This window comes from Triturus cristatus, chromosome 1_1 (assembly GCF_964204655.1).
Source record: "Triturus cristatus chromosome 1_1, aTriCri1.1, whole genome shotgun sequence".
Lineage (NCBI taxonomy): Eukaryota > Metazoa > Chordata > Amphibia > Caudata > Salamandridae > Triturus > Triturus cristatus.
The window spans coordinates 1,011,279,569-1,011,307,179 of NC_140579.1; positions in this window are offsets into that span (position 1 = coordinate 1,011,279,569).

Sequence of the window (27,611 nt, forward strand, 5' to 3'; positions counted from 1 at the left end):
CCAAAATGGGTTTCAAAATGGACCCCCTGTAGTGTCCCCGCAAGAAAAGAAATGAAAGAGTGGCATTCCAAAAGTCCATAAATTGGGCGAAGCACAGAAAAAATTGTTGTCGACCCTTTCATCAGGCAATATCTTGATTTGTGTGGTGGTAACTCTGATTGTTATGAGTGTGTGAGGCCTGGTCTTCAGGGTCATCCTTATGTTGCAAGACTGTTGTATGGGTCATCCTGGTGGTCTGTGGACTTTTTTCTGAGATTGTATTGATTAAGTAGCGCCTTGTCTTTGGAAGTATCTCGATGATTTTGTGTGGCTTTGTCCTGGGATCACTCTGACATTGCCATTGTAATCGTCTAGGTCGTTTTTCAGTGATCAGTATGACGTGGGGCTGGCTCTCCAGGTTCATTGTATGTGTGTGGTGCCTTAGCTTTGAGATCATTTGGACAGTGTAGATATGCTTCCAGGATTTTTACTGGTGTGGGGCACACCTCGGGCATCTTTCAGATGGCATCTGCTCTTACCAACCAGGATCCCTAATGGTGACCATTTTAACAATGTCCTGCTGTGTTTATTGCAGGTGCTGGGTTACAATGAGAAGCCACTGATGCTGCAGATGTTTATCGGCACGGCTGAAGATAGGAACCTGCGGCCTCATGCCTTCTACCAGGTCCATCGCATCACCGGCAAGATGGTGGCCACTGCCAGCTATGAGGCGGTGGCTGGCAGCACCAAGGTTTTGGAGATGTCAGTGCTGCCAGAGAATGGCATGACGGCCAAGTAAGTAGGAGCATGAGGTCCCTGAAGACACCCAGTAGAAAGAGGGAAATGGCATGCAACGAAATATAGGCATGAGATTGGAGTACTTGGGTGTTATCTTTCAGACAAAGATAGATGTTTAATGGCAGTACCTAAACAGACAGTTGTTTGATGAAAATACCTATACGGGAGAATAATTTGTCATGCCCTTTTGTTTTTTGATTGGATTTATGAGGGAAACCTACATAAATTGCCTTGAACTGTGAAGGCAAACCAACAAGGGTTAACATGTCATTATCAAGGGTTTCCAGACAAGTCCACACCTTGCAGGTCACTCTGCTGTATTTTCTTCCAGTGCTGGCACCGTCATAGCGCTTTTTCCCCCATCCCTGCTGTTGTCAGTGCTAGCCCCTCACATGCCCTCCCTCTCATCTGGAACTAAAACAAGCATTGGCAAAGCCAAAAGGTCTCGCCTATAGAAGAGCTATTGGCTTTGGCAATGTGTTTTTGCCATGTTGTACACCAATGTGGCTGCTTTTCAGCATGGCTTAAAGTTAGTGGTGTGGAGCTTCTTAGATTGGACTGGGGGGAGTAGAGTGTTGTAGACTGGATTTGTTGTCGTAGAGTGGAGTGGGGGAGGAGAGTGTAGTAGAGTTGAGTAGAGGGGAGAAGAGTTCAGTTGTTCAGAGACAGAGAGTGTCATAGAGTGCAGTGTCATAGAGGCGTAGAGTGGAGTGGAGTGAAATAGGTTGGAGTGAGTTCAAGTAGATTGAGGTAGTGGGGTGGATTGGTTTGGAATAGAATGGGGTGGACTGAAATAGGGTGAGGTGGGTTGGATTAGGGTGGACTGAAGTGGGGTGGATTAGATTAGATTGGTTTGTGGTGGGGTGGATTGGATTGGATTACAGTAGGATGGTTTGTAGTGGGGTGAAATAGAGTGGAGGGTGGTGGATTGGATCGGACTGGACTGGAGGGAGTGGGTTGGATATGAGTGGGTGAATTGGATTGAAGTGGGGTGGGGTGGGGTGGATTGGAGTGGGGTGATTTGGATGGATTGGATTGAGTGGGGTGGCCTGAACTGTGGTAGGGTGAATTCGAATGGGGTAGGATGGGGTGGATCGAAATGGGGTGGACTGGTTAAGATGGATTCGATTGGAGTGGGGTGGATTGAAGTGTGGTGGATTGGAGTGGAGTGGGGTAAACTAGAGTGGGGTGCAGGTGGATTGGAGTGGAGTAGATTGGATTGCAGTGGGGTGGATTGGATTGGGGTGAGGTGAACTGGATTGAGATTTGGTGGATTGGATTGAAGTGAATTGGATTGGGGTAGGGTTGGGTGGATTTGAGTGGGTGGGGTGGATTTGAGTGGGCTAGATTGAATTTGGCTGGATTCGGGTGGGGTGGATTGGATTAGAGTGGGATTGATTGGATTGGATTGGGATGAGGTGGATTGGATTCGGGTGACGTGGATTGGTTTGGATTGGAGTGGGGCAGACTAGAGTGATGTAGATTGGAGTGGGGCAGATTGTTTTGGATTAGCCAGATGGAAGGCAGTATTGTCTGCAACCCAACAAGTACCAGGTGGATTGTCATTGGTAAGGAGTGGGGACCTGTTGTCCTTCTCATCGTTGAATAATATGTGTGGACAGTGGTAGATAGACATCCTTTTCTGGTGTCTCTGAGTGCATAGTTGCTGAGTGTAGGGAGTCGGTTAGGCTGTGACCTGCTCCTTTCATAGTCTCCTTTCCCTCCAGATTGTGAGATCGTCATGTGAGGCTGTGAAATGGCCTTAAGACAGGGCCTCTCTCATTTGAGTCCTGCAACTTACTTCACACCTCCATGTCAATCACTTAATACATTCACATTACTGTCTAGAGTGAACACACATTCTTTCTGAATGATTTAGTTATTCTGAAGAGTAAACAAAAGTACTTGCAGCATAATGTGGCAAGGACAAAGAAAGAGAAATCTTGCTGGGACTGGCAGCCCCACGATGAGGCCACGCTTCCCTATGAGTAAGTCCCACTGTTTGAAGACCACTGGCCTATGGGTTTATGGCTCTCCTTCACAGTTGCAAGGTACCCCACCCCAGGTCCGACCCTTTCCTTTCTGGAGGCAGCGGGTCTGCAGTAGATGGTGTAAGTTACCCCAGGAAAAGTAAGCACTAGGTTGTCAAATCATCTTTCCTCTGTACCACACAACCTGTTTCAGCCAACACTGGTTGTTAAGGGAAAGCACAAAGTGCTTGGGAGACAAGTGTCCTCTGGGGATCAAACTGTGTTCTTCTCAGAAGACTGCACTGCACCATCAAGTCAAGCTAGCTCTGTGTCTGGGTGGGGAGATTCCAAACTGCCATTGCACCACCACTAAAGCTCTTAAATGGATCCCAGCACCAAGATGCATATTTTCAAGACACACGGCTTTACCCACCGAGCCATCTAGGGTACTGGACCAATTTTCCTACAACACAAACTCAACACCTCAATCAATCAATCAGGTGTTTGTAAAGTGTGACTACTCACCTGTGAGGGTCTCAAGATGCTGAGGTGGGGGTGGCGGGGGGGGGCTTCTGCCGATCCATCTGGGTGTGGAAGTTCAGTCGAAGAGCCTTGTCTTGAGGTCCTTCCTGAACTGGGTCAATGTCGCTGATTGCCTGAGGTGGGGGGGACAGGGTGTTCCAGGTCTTGGCGGTGAGGTAGGAGAAGGATTCGTGGGATTGAGGCCAGGACGAGTTGGGCGGATCGGAGTTGTCTGGCGAGTGTATAGAACACCTACCACCCACAAGGAACCCTCAGAACCATACTGGCACTGCTTCTGCCAAGTTCCTTCTTCAGAAAGTCCCACTTAGGTTGGACCTCCTTTGTGGTAATGACAACCAAGCTTTGAAAGCCTCACCTGGAAGAATATAAAACCTCAACTGCCTAAAGTTTTTAAGTGCTGTAAAGACCTAGTTGTTCCTAATCACCTGACCCTGTCACCCAACCAAGATGACTCTGCAAAATGTGTACACCCTCTAAGCTGACGTTTGAATAATGTAACTATGGAGACCAGAGGCAGATGGTGTATATCGCAAAGTGCAGCTCTATCTGCGTCGCTCTCTTCAGCATTATTGATATGCCTATGCGTAGCACCAAGTTTGCGGAGACACTACTGGAGCACCCATCCAGCCCTCCACCACAAAACCCAGCACTTCTCACACAGATCACTCTTTAAACATACACACTTTCACCCATCCACGATATATGGGTAGCCTTTTACCCGCCCACCCGAACTGGGCATTGGAGCCACACCAGTGATATGACATGCTACAGAAGTGCCACAATACATAGCAGTGATATACTCTCTGTTCAGCTGACCTCTGAAAAGTTCCTCTGCCAAGACTAGCATAACCCCCTGAAATGAGCAGTTGGAGCGCTGACCGTATCCAGTCGTAGAGAGCTTACTGGCCGGATCCAACTGCTTCCTCTGAGGGTCCTGTGGGTGGCAGCCATGTTATAGGTGCTACAGCCAGACATGAGCAAATTGTGGAGGCAGTGATCCCTGTCCACGCAGCACTGGGCTCTACAGTGTTTTGTGTAAGTCAGGACCACCTGGGGTGCATTACGACATCACAGTTCAGCAGCTGAGGGACATCTAGACTGACAGCCAAAGAATGACCGCACTGGGTGGTGAGCACTGTAAAACTGAGCTGCAGTGGCCACTGGCCAGCACAGGTCATACAAGTATGTTCACTAAGTTTTACAGTGGTGAAGTGAAGGCTTGTGATGAAAGGATAATATGAGAAGGGTGGAATGGAAGTACAACATGTGTGGATTGGCCAGAGCGCAACTTTCATCGGTTCGGCCATGGTGAGTTCCAGTGGTGCTGCAGCCTGTCAGCAGTTTGCCTCACTGCTCACCAGCAGACCCAACAGCAGCAGGGATGACTGAAACTCAAGAGAGGGTTCTGCAGGGCCTGAAGGGGTGAAGTGCAGTGGCTCAGTAGTCAGTATGGAGGGTGTGCTGCACGAGTCCCAGTCACAGCTGTGAACTGACTCCATGTCATGAAGGTGACTTTCAGGAACTCTTGATTTTAGCCAACAGCACAAAGCATCCTGGGCCTTCGTTCACTTTTTCCATCTTTAGTACAGCACTACATGTTACACCATGCTTAGTGACGTAATCAGGGCTGCTGGAACTCCTCCCAGCATGGGCTGAGCAGACAGCTATGCTGATGGTGAGCAGTGAGAGCTCAGAAGCCCAGCGGTAGGGAACACTGAGTATACACAGACGCAGGGAGTGCTGCACGGAGGTCAGAAGCCTGAATGAGGGAGACCTGTAAGAGCACAGAAAGCGAAACCGGCATGAACCTCACAGGATGGGGTAGTTCTTGTCCAGCCTGGAGAGACAGGCGCGTGGAGATGATGGTGGAGGGAAGCAACGGTCCCTTTCATGCTTGGAGCACCACAGGCGTCTGTGTAATAGGAACCTGAGGAGGAACTTCAGGGGTAAAGAGTGATGCCCGAGCCCACAGGGTGGGGCGTATAGGAGTATACGGAAAGAAGGGAAGAGAGCTGCAGGAACCTCGGGAGTTGGGGTGCTGCTGGAGCCACGAGGGAAGCCACACTGTAGGGTCAGGAGCAGGGGCATAACACAGGCCCCCACAGCCCCCGCGTTGCGGGGGGGGCGCCTCAAGTTTCATTACGCCACTGGTCAGGAGTAGAGTCTATGCTGTTGGAACCAAGAGCGAGGGAGTCGGTGCAGCGGGCGCCTGGAGGGTGGGAATGCTGCCCGGTGGGATGGGGTGCTGCGGGACCATAGAGGAGGGCAGGCTGAAGGACAGATTGTCGCGCCAAACCTGACAGGGAGTACTGGCAGCTGGCCTGGGGGGCTCTGGGGCAGAGTGATGCTGGACCGCGGTTAATCATCTCCTGTACAGCTCACAGCAACACACTGCAGCTCTCAGTTTTCCTGAATACATATGTGAGAGGTGCAGCTAGCAGACTCGGAGTCCAGTTTCGACCACTAAAAAATAAATAAAAAAAAGGCAGGGATTTGACTTTCCAGGGTAGGAGGGGCCTGCTGCCAGAATTAAATTCCCACTGGTGTAAGGTATGCATCCATCCCTGAAGAGAGGGGTGGTGGTTTTATCAGTCTGGAATCCACAGGGAGTTGAGAAAGGATGGAGGCACCAGCTGTCCTCCGGTCCAGTATGGGCTTGAACTTGTTTTGGCTGGTCCTGGGAGGGTCCAAGGAATCAGCCGGATATAGGTAAGATGCCTACCTTGGTGGGGGGCCCTGGTTGTGACGGTGGCCACCTATATAATACAACAGAACTTCCTACACCTGTATAATTAAAGATCAGGCAATATGTCCATATAATAATATAGAACCCACAGTCAACAGTGTACAAAGAGTATATCAATTCATTTATTTGATTATTTTTTCTTTTTTTTGAAAAACATATACATGTGTTTTTTTTGTATATAAAGTGTCTATTGATACATTTAATACATATTATTTTTCATAAAACACAAATACATCCTGTCTAAAAAAGGCCCGCACCCTATTGACATTAAACACAATACCAAACTCAAACAATAAACTGCACAATTACAACAAGAAAAAAGATATTATAAGAGAAAACAAAGTACATGACAAAGAGACAATGATAATTACACAAGACCAGCGCCAACGCGCGTTTCGGAGATCCTATACATCCAATATAGGCTCCTTCTTCAGGGCGTATTCGATAGGTCTTTCAAATGGTGACAAATACAAAACATCACTTCATGTCCAACATCATGTGGTGAGGGTGCTTGTACACATTCAATATTGACAACCGTTGGTCTGTGGGTACAAAAACCACAATAAGTATATTTAAAATATAATTTAAATTAATTAAATGGGGCTGAAGTTAGAAGCAAGAAATAGTAATAGTAACACCCGAGAGGATGCTGAATGACCGAAACGTGAAATAGATGAACCAAAAATTGTGTGAATCCAAAATTATGGAGAAGAAATATTTTTAGAGTCCCATCACCAGAATAGTAAACAATGTAGGTGTATACATACTAGGAACCAGCGTTTTTACTCGGGGGCCACGGATGTAAACTTGACTGCAAGACGAGTATTAGTTTATTTACAAGGCACTAAAATGAAATAACAAATAAAAGAGATAGGGATGATAATATGACAAGATGAGCAACAAGTCATATATTGTTACATACATAGTAACTGGGGTCCTCTACTCCCTGGGAGAATCCCAAACGAATATAGGTATAGCATAGTAGAAACCTTGACAGATCGCCATTAAATCAAAGGTGAAACAATCCTAGTAATCTGAGCTAGTGCATTTATGAAAAACAACTAAGGACATAACAAACGTGTATAATCTATCGAAATAAAGAGGACTCCTAAAGATTAGTTTGTGGGTCCATGGATATAATCTGAAATAGATTGGCAACTACTGAGTATAGTCCAATTCCAACACTTACCGAATACCAAAAACGTCGGTAGGGCAAATTTGTATCTGGGCTAAGGATTTAAAATAGGCGTACGGAGAGCCTGTATAGAATTGTACGGACCCGTAGGGATATTGGTTTGTATACCAACCCGGTGCCAAGCTAGCGAGGTTGCCTAAAGGAATAGAAAGGACCAAGTTATAGTACTATTCACAGTTATTAGATAAGAAGAAGATGAATGTTTCTGGGTTTACTTACTGATAACAACCCCTATAGTTGGGCAGTCAAGAATTTAAAACATTCCCAAAGTTTATTTGCTGGAGGGTAATGTGGCCTCATGTAGCTAAACCAGGGACCTCGTCATATCTATAAAGATAAAAATCACTAGATAAATACCCCTCAAATTTAGGCCTGTATAATCAAAATTGCCTAATAAAAGACGTCGATATTCGGAGCGAGTATGTCTCCTTACCGAGTAATTCTAGAGAGTGTCTTCCGCGGTCCGTATCCTCCCGCTCTCGGCAATAGACGAGGGTGTGTGTGGCGTCTTCCTTATATGGAAGGTCCAGGAAGCAATGCCTAAGAATAATGGGCATAGAGAAAGGACAACGAGAGTCCGTCCAGTATGTGGATAGATAATAGAAAAGAAAAGAGGACAAAGATTCCCTCGACACGCTGTTTTACTATTAATGTTATCGTAATAGTAGCAGATAGTTTGACTAGATCAAAGAACAAAAACTATATTGGGAATCTGCCAGGGGGAATGAGGTGTTTGTAATGTTCTGTTGAGAATACTCAGAACGTTTTATACCAAATATATAGAAAAGGCTATCTATAAAAGAAATATGAATAAATCAGACTTTCAAAAAGAAATGGATGACAAATATAATGCCACCACAGTTCAAAAGTAATCTGATTATTACAAAGGGGCAAAAAATCACTCCGGTGTCTCTCCAAAAGATTTTTTGACAGAATAGGCAGTAGGTTATAACTCAAGGGGGAATCCACAAAGGCCTAAGGGTAACTGTACTGGCTCAGGTTCAAAAAGACTTAAATGATGGGGTTCTCCCAGGGGAGATGTTCATTCAGGCCTTTTTCGTGTCTGAAGGGCATATATCCAAAAAACTTCCCTTTTGAGTCTTAGTGCATCAATATTGCCGTTGTCGGGTGGATGCACATGTTCTAGAATTAGCCAACGTAGGTCAGAAACAGAATGTTGTTTTTCAGTCCAGTGAGAGACTAGCGGAGCCCCAGAGAGTTTGTTTACAATGGATGATTTGTGTTCGCTAAATCGAACGCGAAATTCTCTGCTGGTTTCTCCAACGTAACCTTTGTCACAAGGACAAAGGATGAGATAAATCACATTTCGAGTTCGACAGTTAGTCATATCTTTAAATGAAAAGATTTGTTTGTCCCACAGCAGTTCACTGGTTACAAAGGCAAACTGGCAAGCATGGCAACCACCACAATTGTGTGTACTACTGATGGGTCTGGTACCAGTGATGGATTTCTGGAGAAAGGACCTAGTAGCAGGTATTTTAGATTTAACTAATGAATTTCTCAAGTTTTTACTGCGTCGAAACGCAAAAATAGGTTTTGGAAGAGTAGTTTTACCATGATCGGAGTTAAGAATGTGCCACTCGCTATTGATGATTTGTCTAATCTTATGATCTATATTAGAATGAGTGGTGACACAAACCAGTTTGTCTTCAGTTTTGATTTCTTTGTTCTGCAACAATACCGCTCTGTCGTAGTACTTTGCTCTTTTGTAGGCCTCTTTGATCAATTTAAATGGGTAGCCCCTACTGGCAAATTTTTGTTTAAGTTCTTCAGCGTGATGATCGTAATTCTGCATGGTGGTGCAGTTCCTGCGTAATCGTAGGAATTGGCTGAAAGGGATGTTATCCTTTTGACTACGAGGATGGTAACTTGAGTATTGGAGAAGAGTATTCTTAGCTGTGGGTTTGGTGTAAAGACTAACCTCAATTTTATCATCAACAATTTGTATCCAGATGTCTAAAAATTCAATTTTGGATTTACTAATATTGGGGCTGAATTTGAGGTGTATATCGCAGAGGTTTATCCACAGGATAAATTCCTCTAGCTGCTCTTCCGGACCTCTCCAGATGAAAAAAATGTCATCTATAAATCGATGCCATTTTAAGATGTTTTCGCTGAAGGGAGCTATCTCATTGAATATGAACTTACTTTCAAATTCTCCCATGTAGATATTAGCCACATTGGGTGCACAGGAAGCACCCATGCTGACTCCTTGAATTTATTTGAAAACTTCCCCATTAAATTCAAAGTAGTTTTCCTTTAAAACAATGGCCAGACATTCCAGTAAAAATAACCGATCTCCTGGGTTATTATTGTTGTTCAAAGTTTGTTTAACTGCTTCCAAAGCTCCTATTTGTGGAATGTTAGTATATAAGGCTTCAATGTCCATGGAGACAAGAAAATCCGTATGACTATTGAACCCAGTGCCTTCGATTTCACCGATAAGATGTCCTGTGTCTTTAATATATCCTTGGAGATTAGATACTAAAGGTTGAAGAAAAATATCTACATATTTGGATAAGGGCTCGGTGAGTGATCCAATGGTGGATACTATGGGTCTGAATGGAGGAAGAAGTGGGTTCTTGTGTATTTTGGGAACCCCATATAAAATGGGTATTCGATGCAATTCTACATTTAGGTAGTTAAATTCTTGTACACATATAGAGCCTCTATCAAGAGCTCTTTGGGTTATGTCAAGGATTTCTGATTAGATTCTTTGCTCCGGGTATGACCTACATCTGGTATAGTGGTCAGGAATATTGAGCATGGCCAGGATTTGTTGTTTGTATGTGGAGCTATCTAGCACTACAATTCCTCCTCCCTTGTCTGCAGGCTTAATAGTCACTTCGTCATTATTAGCCAGTTCTTCAAAAGCTTGATATTCAGAGTAATCAAGATTATATTCTGATTTCGGGACAAAGGTGAGGAGTTTTGGAACTTTGGTACTGACTACTTTTTCAAAAATATCTACTTCAGCGCCTACTTGTTCAAGAGTAGGAGTAAAGATAGATCTGGGTCGTAATCCTGTGTTGTTGTCATTGATGGGAGGAGGTTTCTCCTCAAAAAATCTCTTCAAGCGGATCTTACGAAAGAAAGACTGAATATCAGTCATCAGTTTGAACCGGTCAAGATGGGTGGTAGGAATAAACGTGAGCCCTCGAGATAGCAATTTGAGGGCAAACATATCCAAAGTTGTTTTGGAGAGATTGAACACAGGAATAGTTTGACTGTCTTTAGAGACCTTATCAGGAGATACCTCTGTTACCTTAAATGAATTTTCCTTAGAAGTAGTAGGGATAGAGTCAAGGGTTTTACTGGACGATGTGTCAAGAGAGATGTTATGATCAAATATAACTTCTATTCTCTCCAGTATTGGTTTCTTCGAGTCTCCAGAAATTGTAGGGAGTTTTCTGATTGTTGATATGTCCCCCTCTCTGAATTTCGATATCGTGCTCTCATTTGGCCACGTCGGTTGCCTAAAAAATAGGCATTCCTTCTAGGGCCCTGATAGTTAGTTCTCCTTTGTCCATAGCTACCAGGGGGATTGGAGCCGTTGTCAGTATCTGATCCAGAGGTATCAGAAAAGGTGATAACTTTTTTATTTGACCAGTATTGCCGATCACTTTGATGGGATTGATTATGCTCATTTGTATAGTAACCGGGGGCTAGATAAGGATAAACCCTCTCTTCGCTAAAATATCTAATATCTTTTTTAAGTTTTTCGGTCTTTTTCTTTATTAGATATTCACAAAACGAACTCATCTCCCCATTCACTTCTTCTAGTTTCTTTTTGGCCTCTTCTATTGGATTATTTTTTTTGAGGTTCTCCTCCATTTCTGCAATCTCTTTTAGTAGTTCTTCTACTACCTCACTAGCTGTTTCAATTATAAGTATCATTAGGTCTCTAGAGCATCTATTGGCTATAAGAGACCATTTCTCCACGGACCGCGGAAGACACTCTCTAGAATTACTCAGTAAGGAGACATACTCGCTCCGAATATCGACGTCTTTTATTAGGCAATTTTGATTATACAGGCCTAAATTTGAGGGGTATTTATCTAATGATTTTTATCTTTATAGATATGACGAGGTCCCCGGTTTAGCTACATGAGGCCACATTACCCTCCAGCAAATAAACTTTGGGAATGTTTTAAATTCTTGACTGCCCAACTATAGGGGTTGTTATCAGTAAGTAAACCCAGAAACATTCGTCTTCTTCTTATCTAATAACTGTGAATAGTACTATAACTTGGTCCTTTCTATTCCTTTAGGCAACCTCGCTAGCTTGGCACCGGGTTGGTATACAAACCAATATCCCTACGGGTCCGTACAATTCTATACAGGCTCTCCGTACGCCTATTTTAAATCCTTAGCCCAGATACAAATTTGCCCTACCGACGTTTTTTGGTATTCGGTAAGTGTTGGAATTGGACTATACTCAGTAGTTGCCAATCTATTTCAGATTATATCCATGGACCCACAAACTAATCTTTAGGAGTCCTCTTTATTTCGATAGATTGTACACGTTTGTTATGTCCTTAGTTGTTTTTCATAAATGCACTAGCTCAGATTACTAGGATTGTTTCACCTTTGATTTAATGGCGATCTGTCAAGGTTTCTACTATGCTATACCTATATGCGTTTGGGATTCTCCCAGGGAGTAGAGGACCCCAGTTACTATGTATGTAACAATATATGACTTGTTGCTCATCTTGTCATATTATCATCCCTATCTCTTTTATTTGTTATTTTATTTTAGTGCCTTGTAAATAAACTAATACTCGTCTTGCAGTCAAGTTTACATCCGTGGCCCCCCGAGTAAAAACGCTGGTTCCTAGTATGTATACACCTACATTGTTTACTATTCTGGTGATGGGACTCTAAAAATATTTCTTCTCCATAATTTTGGATTCACACAATTTTTGGTTCATCTATTTCACGTTTCGGTCATTCAGCATCCTCTCGGGTGTTACTATTACTATTTCTTGCTTCTAACTTCAGCCCCATTTAATTAAATTAAATTATATTTTAAATATACTTATTGTGGTTTTTGTACCCACAGACCAACGGTTGTCAATATTGAATGTGTACAAGCACCCTCACCACATGATGTTGGACATGAAGTGATGTTTTGTATTTGTCACCATTTGAAAGACATATCGAATACGCCCTGAAGAAGGAGCCTATATTGGATATATAGGATCTCCGAAACGCGCGTTGGCGCTGGTCTTGTGTATTGTCTCTTTGTCATGTACTTTGTTTTCTCTTATAATATCTTTTTTCTTGTTGTAATTGTGCAGTTTATTGTTTGAGTTTGGTATTGTGTTTAATGTCAATAGGGTGCGGGCCTTTTTTAGACAGGATGTATTTGTGTTTTATGAAAAATAATATGTATTAAATGTATCAATAGACACTTTATATACAAAAAAAACACATGTATATGTTTTTCAAAAAAAAGAAAAAATAATCAAATAAATGAATCGATATACTCTTTGTACACTGTTGACTGTGGGTTCTATATTATTATATGGACATATTGCCTGATCTTTAATTATACAGGTGTAGGAAGTTCTGTTGTATTATATAGGTTTTTTCCCTGCATCTTCCTCACATATGTGAAACAGTCAGGGTCCCTCTACTGTTGTTTACTGTGACGGTGGCCACCCCCAGAGCTGTGGAGGTGTTACAGGGCAATCCAGAGTCTGCAAGGTACAGAAGGGTACTATATGCAGCAGCACAACTAGGGTGCTAAGCCAAGGATACCCAGGGATTTCCTAGCGTTGTCCCCTGGAAGAACTACGGCGCCCCGTTAGTCCTAAGGGCGGTCTGAGCAACCGGGGGCTGCCTGGAACACTCCGCCCACCTTTTGGGGGGCGTGAGTAAGGGAGTGGACTGGTGGTCCACTGATGGGAGGGGTGGCCCCTCCCAATAATTGGTAAATACCGATTGGCGCCGGCCACGGTGTAATTTGGCTCATCAGGGGGGGCAGGCGGCATAAGGGTAGGCCTGCCCTGGGATCGCCCGTAAGATAACCCACCATGTTGGCATATTTGTTATGCAAATAAACCTTCAGCAATTTTCTCCACTAACAAGGTGTCGTGTGGTTTATTGATGTATTTTGCTCCATGATAACTGATTACTGTTGCCGATATTGGCACTATGGACAGCTCACAGCAACACGCTGCAGCTCTCAGTTTTCCTGAATACATATGTGAGAGGTGCAGCTAGCAGACTCAGAGTCCAGTTTCGCCCATAATAAATTCAGGAGCACGAGTATCAGAATGCAAAACAAACCCCAAGCTGAAAGGGTTGCTCACAGATGGAATCGGTGTACCTGAAAGCTTCTAGCAGTTATCTGGGCCCGTGCCAACCTCTTTTTTGCCAATTTACTGCTGAGTGCATTACCAGGGTTGCTTGGAGCAATATCTGTACTCTGGAGTCTTTCCATATACTGCTGGGGGCAATACGTACTGCTGGTAGGGGCTAACCTTCTGCACAGAGCACGGATTACATTTGCTTTCAAGTGTCACCCAAAGTGTGACCCGTAAGCCTCGCACCTCTTCCCAGTGACCACAACTTAAACATGGAAAGCAGGCTTGAAACGTGGCCGCTGTGTTTGAGCATATGTCCCGAGGAGCTAGCCTTCAATCACTTTGGCCTCTCTGCTGAGAGCCTGGGTGACGTGGCTGGTGGAGGGGAGTCCTCCACCACAGATCATTACAGGAGCGAGTGAAAGAGACTCTGCCACGTGGCTCTTTTGAAAGAAATCAAGCAGAATTCTTGCGAAGTATTTTCTCATCACATGGTGCGGGCAGACACCTACCGGTTCTGTCTAGTGGAGGCTTTGGAGCCTATCTGAACAGTTCCGAGGAATACTTCACCGCAGCCAATGACGTTGTCAAGATATGTACAAGACATGCATCTCTTTCCTAGGATAAGGTGCCAAAGGCCTCAGTCTGGTTCTATCCAAACTGAAGCATTAACTGTGAGTGAAGACCCTTGTGTGACACGAAGCGCCTCACTTGCCAAACATGAGAGGAGCTGGAGTGGTCTTCAAGCTCTTTGTGCCTTTGAATTATTCATTTAATGCCAGTGGGTTATGGTGGCTTCGATGCCTGACTCCACCTTTGTCCCAAAGGCTGTGGAAGACTTCCGTATGGATCGCTCACCCTATCAGCATTCTCTGCATGTCCACGTGCTTCAGCTCCTGAGTATACACTGCACACGCCAGGAGTATACCCTACACAAGCCAGGAGTAAACCCTACACAAGCCAGGAGTAAACCCTACACAAGCAAGGAGTAAACCCTAGACACACCAGGCCTCTGCAGCGCTTTGCGCTTTTAAGCTCAACGGAACCAGGACCCGATTTCTATAAACCAGCAGTTGATACATTTTGAGGCACTAGGGAAGGCCAGGAATGCCAGTTAGTTTAGGCTCTGTAGCATCAATTGCCAGGCAGGTGAGACGGCTACCCACAAGCATTGTGTCAAAATGAAGCCCACAATGCGAAGTCAGATCTCCATACAGTGCTACTGATTGCCTCGACCGAGGCTGCCTTCTCCTCCCTTCCTTATTCTCTGTTGCTGTGGAATCTGCGCACAAAGTTGAGACTAGGAAAAAAGCAGGCCGTAGGAGTTGAATAAAGTCCCTTTTATATTAACTGCAGAATTGGTACTTATAGGGATCTCATCTGATAATATGGATGTTGACAGGAAAAAGTTGATCTTTATTTGCATGTCTCTTTTTCGTGCCTGTATTACTCAGGATTGGATAAACCCAGACCCTCCGTTATTTTATACATGGAGGGCACGTCTTCTGGAGAAGTACAATTTGGAACATGCTATTTATGCGGCAAAAAGTTGTAAAAAAAGATTGCAGGGTGAAAAAATATGGGCCCCGGTACTGCATTGGATTCAGGCAGAATTGGCTGTCTAAGGGGGAGGGAGGGAGAAAAGGGGGAGGAAGGAAGGAAGGAAGGAAAGGGGAGAAAAGAGAATTATTTTTGTGGTTTTTTTCCCCTTTTTTGTTTCTTTTTCTTGGTGATTGATATGATTTTTTTCCATGTTCCTCTGGATAATGCATTACATTGATATATGCCCTGATTATGTTTTCATATTCATATTAACTGTATTTTGTCTCTGATTTGCTTGCAATAAAACTAATAAAATAAAAAAAAATAAAAAAAGTCCCTTTTATGACTACTAATGAGTCATACACCCCCAGCCCCCTGCAAGGCTCTGAAGGGTGTACTGCCCTGTTCTATGAGTTTTCCTGCACACATTGTTCTTTTTTCCGTTCATTAACTTGTGTGTCTCCAAAAAAACATGCAAACTCATTAAGGGCTCTCCTTGTTTGCAGGACAGTGACTCCACAGTGATGCTGCGAGGTTGAGGGGCTCCCAAAGCGCTCTCCTCGGGGGGGCGGGGGGGGGCTGCTACCCTCTGCAAAGATATGAAATGTACAATCCAGACATCATAATCTGAATGTATAGCTAATATTACCTTATAGCAGAGTTCCTCAAACATTGTTGTTCTAGGCCCCCCAATTACAATGTTTAAGTCAGGCCCCCTTCAAACCTTTATGACAGGATTGGGGGAAGGGCAGGGCTTATGAGGTTATTTCAGAGTGACTTTTTTATCCACAATAAATGTGAGATTTATTCTAGAGCAAATTTATTAAACAAAAATATAAACTAACGAAAAAACCTCTGCTCCCATAATTGGGGTTATGTGAGCCCATCACACTCCTCGGCCCCATGGCACCTGCTGTAGTAATGATAACCGTGGCCCTGAGTAGCAAGAACTCTCCTCCAATGAAATTATACATGATGACATTTTTTTAAGGCTCAGGAAAATTAAGTGATCTGTCAAGAATCACAGGCTGTTGAGCACACGCTATGACTTAAACCTAGTTCCCCAGTTCCAAAGTCAGCAGCTCTCACCATTAGGCCACATTTCCTCCCTCTCAGAAAAAATGAGTTCCATGTGTTTCCCCCTTTGTGCAGCAAAGGTGCCCTCAGCCATAATGCTAGAAAAAAAATTGAGACCCCATACCCTTTAAAAAAAAAAAACACCTAATTGTAATACAGTGGGCACTTCGGCCCCCTGGGCCTCAGTGCTGCTGCACCTGCTTCACCTATAATAGCTACTGCCTTGCCAACTGGAATGTCTCCTCTGCCCTTTGTTAAGCCCATGAGCACCCATTTTGCCTTATCCCGGTCACTGTTATCTTCCTGATGACCAAAGTAAGATGCCTCCTCTGCTACAATTTCCCCCTACCCTGGACTATTACTCAGTGGCCCAAAGCAGCACTAAAGCGAGTAACAAAGCAAATTAGGAATAATAATAAAACAAACACAGGGTTTAGCTGGCCCCTCATACCACTGGGACCTGGTGCCGCAGCACCGGCCTCACCAATCATACCTACAACCCTGTGAAGCAAGCTGACTGCTCTGTACATTCCACTCAGCCATCACTTCAGGGCCTGAGCCACAAAGTAGGCTTTTTGTTCCTTTGTGTTAAACAAGAAATCTCATCTCTGCTACTTGAAAGGTAAATGTGTGCAATTGGTTAATCACCAAATATAAAGAGTGCTTGGGAGCTAGTATAAACTTTAACTGGTGGAGTCATTTGGAACTCCACGGTGTGTGGCAGTGTGTACTTTTAATGGACAATTATAATTATGTGCTGAGGTATAGTCTTATTACTAATATATATAGATAGAAATAATGACTGACATATTCACAATGCTTTCTGCTACCCGCTGGGACTTCATAGCACTATAAAAACACAGCTACTATTTCCCATTGCACAACTAGGATTATTTTCTGTTTCTTGATAAGGGTATTGCAAGTCACCTTGGCATTCCATAACCTTTTAAATGCCTCGTTCCTCTATATGATTATGGAATCAATCCCTCGGTGACTTGCAAAATCCTTATAATGTCCCCCAAGTGGGATTATTTCCCATCTATAATACATGTGTGTTATACACTGTGAGCAGAAATGTATTGGATTAGAATATTTCTGAAGTACAGAAGTTAAGATTCAACATCTATTTGATTATAGTATCATTACGATATTTAGAGTAAAATGTGATAGGTATTTTATTAAAAAGTTGATTCATGTTACTCACTATAGAAGGACTACAAATCTTCATGTATAATCTCTGTGAGTTGAGTACAATGTAAGGAGAACCAAGTGTGTGATTATAAACAGTATGTCACCATCCTTTTGTGCACTGGTTAGTTTTGCTCTATAATGTTTGTATATTACACTTCCAGTATTGACTGTGCAGGGATCCTGAAGCTGCGGAACTCCGATATCGAGCTGCGGAAGGGCGAGACGGACATTGGGAGGAAGAACACACGAGTCCGGCTGATCTTTCGGGTACACATACCGCAGGGCAACGGGAAGGTGGTCTCCCTACAGACTGCCTCCATTCCTATTGAATGCTGTAAGTAGATCATGGGCATTGTCCAACAATGGAAACCAGTCACACACAGGGCCATAATCCTTTGAGATGTAATCTACTAGTCACAAAACATTTTTACTGAGATGGTATTTAATCAACTAGTCCCAAAACATTGTGATTTGTCTGGGAATCATACATTCTTGGTAACGAAAACCACTATTTAAAAACAGTGTGCTTTATTAAGAGAGGAATCCCTCAGTATGCTACTGAGAAACCATTCCTCTGATCATATCCTTTTGTTGAAAGTTGGTCCTCCAGTTGTTGAAAAGAAAACCTCAATTCACAACACATCTTTCACTTTTCTGAGATGAATCCCACATTCCTGGGAGATTAAGCATGCTTTCACATCACAACACATCTGAGATATTGGTAGATGAAATTAAAAGTGACTTATCTGTAGCAATACTTCCCCTGCAAGTGTGAAGCATAAGTAAAATTCTTACGCGATGATCAGGACTTTTGAAATTCTTTTTTTTCTTTCTAATTGCCAACTTGCAGAACACAAATGAGTCCTCAAATACCCTCACTGAGAGCTGATACTTTCTATATTGAGCACTGTTGGAACAGAGCACTACAAAATGCAGCGATCTAAGTGATCCAATTTAGTTCATTTTACAGTCTGCATCTGTAGCCCAAACCTCACAAAGGTCAGGGATTTAGTGCTAGATTGCAAGTTAACCCAGTAGATTTCCCTTGCCAAATAACTTTCATGCTAAATAGTTCTTGTTACAGGTATATAACATGTTTTTTTCCCAGCAAGAGATTCACTTTAGGTTTTGTAAAAAAAAGTAAACATGAGGATAGATTTGAAGATGTCGGAGTTATCTAAAATCAGTAGCCAGATGTACCAGGGTTACATAGAGCACGAGGTTCCCAGGGATACAATCTAAATAGTAACAAATTAGCAAAGCCAACTATTTTTGAAGCAGTGGCATTCACATTTACATGCTCTTCATAAGCTGCAATCTGCATTTTCCCAATTCATGTTGCAGCGCTTTGTTATTAGAGGTGCCTGAGGTAGCTACAAGTGATTTATGAAGCAGGCTGCAGCACTATAAGCCGTTCCGAGAATTCCCATAGTCATAACTTGCTCCTTTTTTAGGTCTCGCCTGGCGTTAGCAGCGCTCATGCGCTGCTCTCGCCATGCAAGGGCTTCTTGGAATCTATACGGATTCCGAAGCCATGTCTCAGCTCCGCCTCCAAATTAGATTGGTATGTCTCGTTTCTCATCACTCATTATTCCAATCCGACTTTGCTGATTGTCCCGGAAGGTTTGTAGCCCCTCCTGGTTGCCACCCTGTCCTTGTTAGGCCACGCCCAGCGGGATTGGATCTCCTACTGGCGGCGCGACACAGTAGGCTTAATATTAACTTCCTGCACTTTTTTTTCAAACCATCGCATGCGTTTCCATGTGGAATGGCATTGTATGCTTGTACGCTACTTTGTTTTTTATTATTATGCTACTTTGTTGTTATATTGTTGTTATGCTACTTTTGTGCTACTTTGTAAGTATTCGCTTGGTGCTCAGAGAGACACACCACTCCCAGACGGCTTGCCCGAGGCACTCTATATTTCATTATGGCGGCTGCAGTGTGACTTTTACTTTGGCAAACCCTGTTGCAGGCAGGACACGCAGAGTGAGACACACCACGTCCAGACAGCATGCCCGAGGCGCTTTATATTTCATTATGGCGGCCACACGGCTCGCAGGGTGACTTTTATTTTGGCAAACCCTGCTGCAGGCAGGACACGCTGAGTGAGACACACCACTTCCAGACGGCATGCCTGAGGCGCTTTATATTTCATTATGGCGGCCACACGGCTCGCAGGGTGACTATTACTTTGGCAAACCCTGTTGCTGCCAGGACACGCTGAGTGAGACACACCACGTCCAGAGGGCATGCCCGAGGTGCTTTATATTTCATTATGGCGGCCGCAGGGTGACTTTTACTGTGGCAAACCCTGTTGCAGGCAGGACACGCTGAGTGAGACACACCACGTCCAGGCAGCATGCCCGAGGCACTTTATATTTCATTATGGCAGCCACACGGCTCGCAGGGTGACTTTCACTTTGGCAAACCCTGTTGCAGGCAGGACACGCTGACTGAGACACACCACATCCAGACGGCATGCCCGAGGCGCTTTATATTTTATTATGGCGGCCACACGGCTCACAGGGGTGAATAACAGTAAAGCAGCAGCAAGTGGGAAGAACAGCACAACGGCATAATACAGGTCCTATTCCTGTTTCTCTAATCTTGGGCAGTGTTGCTCAGGTTAGTAACCTTGCAGCTCCGCCAGCAGAGCTGTGCACAAAACGGCAACAAGCAAACCCTGCCCGCAGAGGAAGTGCAGAGCAAAGATTTTTGCCTGGCCAGGTCACCTTGTGCGGTTTATCATTCACCGTGTGTGTAGATATGAGAGGACTCGGGTAAGGCTTGCCCTCTCTGTATCCCCTTGCAGGGCATTGGTGCGAATGCCTGGTCAACCCTGGCCACACAAAAGCCAAGTGCTTTCACGGGTCTGCCAGAACTAATTTTTTCGGGTAGGGTTCCGGTGTGACATCATGTAGAGCTTGTTTCTTAGTCATGCTTGTCGGGGATCAAGGCATCCCATTTAGCATTACTAGCCAACTATACACCATATAGAAAGCTTCTGGCCTTGGACGAGGGAAAGGGTAATTCAAAACTTAAAATAGCCCTTAATCTAAAGAGAATCCGAATTCTCATTAGAAATCCTCAGTCGGTTAATTGATATTTAGAGTTCACTGAAAGCACCACTGCCTGTTCTTCCAAAGCTAACCAGACAGCAGTGCTACCCCCTTCAAATCCCAAAATTGACTCCATAACCATGGCTAAGCTGCACTGCTGCCTCAAAAACATTACCAAAGCAGCAGAGGCCTCATACATTCTTTCTAAAACAACAGCGACACCCAAGTACTGACCAAAGCATTACCAAAATTATTTAGTGTATATTTGTGATATGTGCATATATTTGCTCTCCCCTCCCTCACCCCTTTTGTCTGCCTCATGCTATTGTAATACTCACTATACGAAATTAACACACATACTATTCTTCTATTCATTCACCTCACAAATCTGAAACACTCCTCTTTTCCTACTAACGCTATGCTTTAAACTACTACACAGCTAACAAAACAATTCTAACTACATACAACTCCAACATATCACAAATATACACTAAATAATGCAAAGCTAGAATACAATACCATTAGCAAAGCAAATGGCTTTAACTTAATCAAAGGCGAGACCTATTGCATTTTCAATGCTTGTTCAATATACCACCACCTCATCGTAGGCATGTGTTATACACACTGCAGAGGTGGCAGTAGGTTAGGTATGGTAGAGTAGCAATTGTTGGTATGTTAGGTTAGGTGTTATAAATAGGCATGCTAGGTTAGCTGTGGTGAGTACTGTATTGCATTGCAGCATTTACAGGGTGATTACTACCCCAGATGGGGTGTTGAAGCACTTTCCTAAATGGGTAGCACTCTACACCATGTGAGATATGTGGTTGAAAGGATGTTGTCTTTGTTTTGATCCTATGTGGAAGTGTTTCCATGTGGTGTGTGTTGACCACTGAGGTGTGGTTATCGTGTTATGAAATGCAGCACGTAGCAGTTTGGTGAGTTATCAAACGTGAGAGACACAGGGGCACAGGAGCAGGGACATCTTAAGGATTTCGGGGGCCCAGGGCCAAATGTATTTTGGGGGCCCCTGTTTGTAAAAGCTTTGAATTTATTATCCAATTTCAGATCTTTTATGCCTTCTTTGGCCAGGTCACTGGCAGAGTACAGACACACACGTCCAAATTCTAAATGTGTTTACATCTAATATTCAGGGATAGTAACGTGTGATTTCATTAACATAATTAAGCAGCATCTCACTAATATTATTGCAAATAATCTTTGTGATCCCTGCTGTTTCTCATAAGTGAGGTTCTGTTTTGATCTAAAAGAAACTGTTTTTATGGATGTTGCTTGGTGTTGAAAAACAAACATTTCTCTGCCAAATGTCTGTACTGGACTCCAATGTGTCACCCACATTAAAAATAAATCAAAAGAAAACGGTAATCAAGGCAAAAACATAGCTGGCTCTATCCCGTGCCCACCCTAAAAGGCTGGGGCCCTGGGATAAAGCCCACTCTGCCCATGCCTTAAAATTTTTCTGCACAGTAGCAGTTTTATGGTTTTCAGTATGCTGATAGCTTTGAACAGCTCTGCACGTCCCTTTATAGTATTTCTTATGATATAGTCTGCTTAACTGGCTACTGCACCTGGTTGTATAGTTGTTGTCCTCAGCTGATACGGTTGGAGGGAGGGAGACATAGAGAGATCTGTAGGGATGGGCATTTTTACTATCGCCCCATATCTGAGTGTCTTTGTGAGATGTAAAGACGCTGTCAGATTTTAGATATTTGGGGCCTGCAGTGGTGCACTAAATTGTAGACTCTGAATTGTCCAGCAATGTTCGACATAGCTCTTCCGTTATTCCGTGTTTGTTCATTTGGTGATGTCTGTTCTTTTGGCTGCACAGTACTGGTGATGGACAACCCTCAGAGCAGATATATCTTATGTGAATTTAAGAGGTATAAGTTAAGGGACCCACGTCTGGCATACCGTGCCAACTTAGGGCGAACAAAGCAAACACAATGAGATGATGGATTCAACTCAGATCTGTGACTGGAGGCCAGTGTTTGAAAAGTTTCAGCGCTCCGTCCATCATCTCCTTGTGTTTGCTTTCTTCGCCCTAAGTTGGCATGGTATGCCCAGACGTGGGTCCCTTGTTCACTTTGCCACTGGATTCCATTTTTCTTGGCTGATGAGGGCTGTTAGCCCGAAACCAGTCCCAGGATGCTTGTTTCCGGTCCAGGGAAGGAATGGCTTAACAGTTCAGGCTGGACTGTTCCCATGGGGCACAGGGTCAAGACAGATTTGCATATAGCTGTGTCTGAACTGGGGTGGCGAAGTGAGCTAAAGAACAATGATGAATTCAACCTAGATCTGTGACTGGGAGTGAGTGTCTGAAGAGTTTCAGCGCTCCGGCCATCATCTCCTTGTGTTTGCTCTGTCCTCTAAACGTAACCAGTTTCCAACCAGCTTCCAACACACTTTCATATTTACTGAAACTCAGGGCAATCGTCACTCCTTTATTTTGAGTAATTTACAGTTTAGGCAGCTGGTGCAAAGGGGTACCTACCTAAGGGCTATTCTTGCAGCCCAAGTAGGAGTTTCCTATGACCATTTAGAATTCGCAATCAAGATACACTAAAAAGTTTTTCACTCTGCCCTGGCGCTTGATGGAATAACCAAGCAGGTTTCAAAAGGGTGCCAATGTTTACTTGGATGTGCTACCATAGTTTTAATTGCAAACATAAATTTTGCTTTGGCCTTGTGAGTTGAAGCCAGGAAGTAGGTAAATGAGAGTAGGGGAGAAGGCTGGTGTAGAGCTGTCGGGGCTAGGTGACCTTAATTCCAGTAAGACACTGGGCAGCAATCCATATTCTTAAATTGACCTGGTCTTTCCAATATCCATCCTGCCTTCAGTCCTCCTCCAAAGACTTCTGAGGTCTGTTCCTGGCTGCTCTTGTGATACAGCATCTCTGGGTGATACCAAGCTACAGTTCAGAAGCTGCCTCAGTCTGGCTTGACTAATGAAGAATGTGGTCTTTCTTTAGGTGAAAGACCTTCATGGAATGCTGACAAGACATGATTATGGAAAATTGCATGAGGATTCTCACAGTACTGGGAAATAACATTTAGCATTCTTTTATTCTTCCAGAGCTTATGTTCCTTTTTGGGACACGAGCTCAGGAACATTAAAACAAATCCCCCGGACACCCGGCTACCACACTAGGGGAACGGATGGAAGCGACTGAATGTTAAAGCTGGCTGAGACTCGAGTATTTTGAGAAAGCAAATTCAAAAGATTTGACTAGACTACGGGGTATGCAAGAAGAATATTTGTTATTTCTTGTTCATTGGAATCTATTATTTCTGAATGATGAAATGTATGAATGTGTGGATAAAATTTAAATAAACAGATCTTTAAAAGAATCTCCTAAGAGAAACTTCTTAATCAAATCTCAAACAACATCAAACAGCATGCCCTATTGTGAGACACTACAGAGAGCTGGACGTGTTCATTCATTCAAAGCATGGGGCCATCCGTTTCACCTGAAAGCACAGCTTGACCAGGCAAAAACCCATGTTAGGTATGGTAGGTGCATAAGGTATGTAGGTGTGGTATTATAGACACCATAGGTGAGTATAGTGGTTATGGTAGGTGAGTAGTTGTAGTTGTGGTAGGTAAGTATGTTGCATGTTAGTTATGATGGGTTAGGTATAGTATAGTAATAATAATTGTAACCGCTTTGTTGTGCAGACAGCATTAGCATAGCTTAGCTGTACCCTCAAAGACGAGTGTTGTGAAACAGAAGTTAAAGTTTCCTTTAAAACAGGTGAATTTTAATCGCACACATAGCAAAATATTGCAAAGTAGATATTTTTGACAAAGTCCAGTTATTTTATAGTATTTATTGTATTTATACTTTGTGAACTAAAAATTAGTAACCTGAAGAACATCAGGCCTGTCAACTTCTAAAAACGTTCTACCAATTTAGAGGACGCCGCGCTTTGTGCTGAGCACTGCCTGAGAGGCCCTTCGGCCAACTCCTATTACAAAAAGATTTTGAGGCTTTAGTCGATGTCCTAAGGAAGGTCTAAAGCCTGTCATGGATGTTGGCTGCGTAAAGCCTCCAAACATGAAGTGCTCACTCTGTGCATGGGTATTCAGCTTACCTTGTTTTTCACCGGCGAAGGGAGTTGATATTCTGTGACACATGGGTGCCGATTCCGATCCTGTAAAACCCGGGTACGAATGGTCGTACGGAGCGTATTCTCCGTACGACTCGTACCCGGGAAATCCACCTTACAAACCAGCAAGTACGATTCGTACAGAAATACCATTTCCGTACGAATCGTAAAAAACACCGTACGGCTAAAAAATACCTACTATTCTGATCCTGGACGCGACGTCTGCACGGAGTCAGGCAGCGTTTTACGGACCAGCAAGTACGATTCGTGCCTACGTCACTCCGCACGGCTTATATTTTACGGCAGCCAAAAACTCCCGGGAAATTGAGTACGACGCGAGTAAGGAGCCCCGGTTTTTTTTTTTTTTAAAAGGTTTTATAGAGCGCGAACAAGACCCTTGCGGGTATCAGAGCGCTTAACAGTCAAATAGAGTTTTTATACATAAATCACAGGGAAATTGTAACATCTATACAGAAAAAACATAATGCAAGAACACAATGAACAAGTACAACGGGCCTCTATCCTCTTGAAACAGTGAAACAGTAAGATGTGATGTCCAAAACTTAGCTGGATCCTTGTCATAGTCCGGGTAGTGGTAACACTATAGCAGATCACAAGTCCTCAATGGACAGTACTCAAGTGAGTTTAGCCATGAGAATTAATTTTACTTCCTTTTTGAAGGATGCAGAAGAGGTGTTAAGTCTGGTTTCAGGTGGTAGAGCATTCCAATTTCTTGGTGCCATCCCTGAGAAAGTACGGTTGTAAGTCTTTTTCTTGATGAATCTCTGTGGTTTTAGAATTAGGTTTTCCGCACTTCTAGAGGATCTGAGCCCTCTAGAGATTGTTAGCTTTTGTGATAGGTATCTGGGTGTATGGCTTTGTGCGTCATACATGCTATCTTCAAGTGAATACGAGCTTCCAGGGGGAGCCAATTCAGGGATTTGAGGTCCGGTGTGATGTGTGTATTTCTTTTAGAACCAGTGATGAGTCTCGCTGCAGCGTTGATTGTGGCTCTTAGTGGTGCAGTGGTTGCCTTGGGTAGGCCACAGAGAGAGACACTACCATACTCGACTCTGGGGATGACAAGTGCTTGAACTGCTTGCTTTAAGTCCTTGGTAGGCAGGAAGGGTTTCAGCTTCCTCAGTGTGTTTATCTGGTAGTTAGCTCCCTTCGTAGCGTTGCTGATATGTTTTTACATACTGAGGTTACAGTCGAGAGTTATTCCCAGAGATTTCGCTGAGTCAACAATGATTGGTTGGACGTTGAGTGCCGTAAGGTGTTTTAACCATTCTTGCATTAAGGGGACTTGGGCGGGTGGAGCTATAAGCAAGAACTCGGTTTTTAAGGCATTTAGTTTGAGATGGTTTTTTGCCAGCCATAACTGGGTATTCCCCAGCGTTGTGTTGAGCAGTTTGATATCATCTAGGGTGTGGATCTTGAGGTATAATTGAGTGTCGTCAGCGTACATGTGATATTGCACGTTAGAGGCTTGAAGAATTTCGGTGAGGGGTTCCATGAGAGGGTTGAACAAAGTCGGGGATAGAGCAGACCCTTGCGGTACTCCTAATGTTACTGGGACGGGTTTAGACGTGGCGTTGTTGACCTTGAATTGTTGTGTTCGATTATGGAGAAATGAGGTGAACCAGTTAAACACTGTACCTGATAGACCCATTTTGTGCTTCAGCAGGTCCAATAGATTCTCGTGTTTGACCGTATCAAATGCTGAGGATAGGTCCAGCAAGATGAGAAGGCATGCACCATTCTGATCCAGGATTTGTAACGCGTCATCAATTATGTGTGTCATGGCTGATTCTGTACTGGGACCTGCACGGAAGCCGGATTGGAATTTATTAAGCAGGTCAAACTGGTCGATATGCTTTGTCAGTTGGAGGAGTACACATTTTTCCAGAAGTTTGGCCAGTGTGGGGATGTTGGAAATAGGCCGATAATTATTTAGATCCGTGGGGTCGGCCGAGGGCTTCTTAATAATGGGTGAGACCTGGCCCACTTTGAGGGTGTCCGGAATGCAGCCTTGTTGAAGTGAACTGTTTATGATCTTAGTCCAGAGAGGCAGCAGAAGTGGGGTAAGGGTTTTAACCGCGTTAGCAGGTAGGGGGTCGGAGAAGTGATTGGCAGGGTTCAAGGCCCCAAGTATTTTACCAATGGCTTCTTCGGAGTATGTCGAAAAGGATGCCCAGTCGGCCTTATTTTTTAGGCTAGGCTGTGATGGGGGATGGTGCGGTGCCGTTGGCCTATTTGGGGGGGTCGTCTTGTGCTGTCCCGTGTGTAGGATTAGATCATTCAGAAGGTCCGTCTTAATATTGTCTGTCTTCATGGTGAAGAAGGCGGAGAATTCTTCACAGTTGTGTTGCTGGCACTCTGTGTTGTGGACGTTGCGCAGGGTCCTTAGATTGGGATTTGATAAGCTCAAAGAGTTTTTTGGGACGGTTTCTTGCCTGGTCTAGTTGGTGGCTAAAAAATTCAGCTTTAGTGCGCTTGATCTTTCTGAAATAAGCGTTTCTCTTTTTCCTTAGTGTATTTAGGTGATTTCCTGAGGGAGTTGACCTCCAGGTACGTTCCGTGGCTCGAAGAGAGCGTCTGTCTTCGTTGAGCATTCCATTGTACCAAGGCTTGGAGTCCTTAGTGGAGGCTCTCTTCAATTGCAGGGGGGCTACCTCATTTATTATCCTGGTCATGGAATTAAGGTAGTGATTGGTGAGGACCTGGACTTCTGAGGATCCCATGGGGGGCAGAAGTAGGTTGTAACTGGAGGATGGATAAATAGTCGGGTTGATTTTTTTAATGTCTCTTTTCCAAATTTTCGGTCTTGTGGATTGCACAGAGATTGGTTTCGCTATTTCCTTGATAAAAAACGTGATGACGTGGTGGTCAGACCAGTCACATGGTTGGATAGAGTCTAGCTGAATGCAATCTCTTTTAGAGATTATTAGGTCCAAAATTGAGCCGTTGTCGTGTGTGGGGCTATTGCAGCTTTGGGTGAGGTCTAGGTCTTGTAAGAAATTTTTGAGGCTGTTGACCGCTGCATCCTTG